The following is a 1,918-nucleotide window of genomic DNA, read 5'->3' on the forward strand; positions in this document are numbered from 1 at the left end:
CTCCTGGTGAATTCCTGCCCTTCCTCTTGCGGCTGTTTGGACAATTGCTTTGTGATTCTGAATAAAGCAAAGTATCTGTCCGCACCATCATTGGCTCTCTGGATTTCCTATTCACGTCCTTTGTCTGGGGTTCTGTTGGGGTGCCTGTCTTTTTCTTCACAGATTAGTAAGTGCTCTTTCTCTAGCTATTATTTCTCAACTCGGCCAGGCTTCTCAGAAGGAGGCTTCTCTGCCTTTCCAGGACTCTGAAGGACCTCCTCTCAACCATCACGGCTCCTGCCCGCATGCCTCTCTTGGCTCAGGCGCTGGAGCCTGGTGGAAGATGCCAGGGCTGTGGACAAAAGGCAGGGAGGGTCCCGGCAGAGAGGGAAGACTTTTTCCCTACCCACCTCATCCAATGCCACCTACAGCTCCTGACTCATCAGCCCTTTGTCAGGAAGTGGCTGATGCCAAAACAACTCCCCACAGGGCTGCCCCACCCTCAAGCAGGTTTAGAGCAAGGGACCCGACAGTGAAGAACAATCCACAGGCAGTCCAGTCCCCAGATCGCGAACATTTACTCCTAAAGCTGTCTGTAAGCAGAATCTGTACGTAAGTCCGAACAGTTAGGTTTGGTTTATATCAAGCATCAGTTAGACAATTGTTTGTCCCAGTAAATAATATAGCATGTACCTCTGTATACATTAAAAAAAACAATCAAAGAAACACTTCCAGACGCATCATACCACCTTATAGTAATAATAACAGCAAGATTGTGTGCACATCACCACGTCGCACCCATTTGTCACATGACCACTGTGCGTAGCTCAATTTTTTTCTTTGTTTTTACAGAGGTTGGTTCCTAAGAAACTGTGGGGGGGGTGTAAGTGGGCCGTTTATGACCAGGAAGTGCCTGTTAGTTAGTACCTTGTGTTGAAAGAGCCAATCTAGGAGGTCTGAGTCTGAGCTTGGGCAGAGGCCCTGAGAAGGGGAGGGATGTGCCCAGATCCTGCAGCCTCAGGGCAGGCCCCTTCCTTGTCCTGTAGGGAGAGGAGGAGTCCCTCCCATCCTCGCCCCACTGGCCCCTCTCCCTCCCAGCTGGCCTCCAGCCCCAGCTCTGCCCTCTCTACAAACCTGTCAGACCTGAAATAGCCCTGGAGGGAAAAAAACAAGCACCTCTGTAAACAGCAGGGAGTGTGAATGAATCAGGATTTTGTTTTGAAGGACTCTCGTGTCCACCTCTGTTTACCCAGTTGGCATGGACTCGTGTGTGGAAGGGACCCTGATGCCCAGCCTGGACCTTCCCTCTTATTGAACTGTTGGCTGGTAGAAGGGGCTGCATACAGCTCACAGCCTAACCCATCTGGCACCTGGCCTCCGGCTGCCCAAGTCCCTTCTTGCTCCTCCACGGCCAACTCTTTGCCTCTCCCCAGCTCTACCACCACAGCCAAGTCCAGGCCCCCCTCACTCCCATGTAGGTTGGCTGCCCAGGGCTTCACAGGCCTCCTTGCCCCACCTCCCATTTATTCCCCACTGGGTGGTTGGCTAGAATGTTCTACCACCATAAACACAACTGTGTCAGTCTCTTGCTTCAGACTCTTGTTGCTCTTGTTATTGAAAACATTTTTACTTTCTTAAGAACCTTTACTCAAACTTTCTGTGTAAAACATGAATTTAACATAGCATCATCTACATCACAGCCAATCTTTTTTTTTAAGGTATTCCATTTTAATCTAACTACATCTGCCAGTGTCAACGCTACAATGTTCTTTGTCTGATAGCAGAGATAGTTACACCCTTCCACTACCGTCAGAGGGGATTCGCCAGAGACAATCCATGGGTCGACTCTACAGATGAATTTTGGACTTCCAGTTATCCAGAGGCTTCTAAAATGTTTGTTATAATTTAACCTTTCATACCATTTCCTCCTTTGGATTTG

Source organism: Echinops telfairi, unplaced genomic scaffold (genome assembly GCF_000313985.2).
Source record: "Echinops telfairi isolate 266 unplaced genomic scaffold, ASM31398v2 ScPeMD7_22;HRSCAF=79, whole genome shotgun sequence".
Taxonomy (NCBI): domain Eukaryota; kingdom Metazoa; phylum Chordata; class Mammalia; order Afrosoricida; family Tenrecidae; genus Echinops; species Echinops telfairi.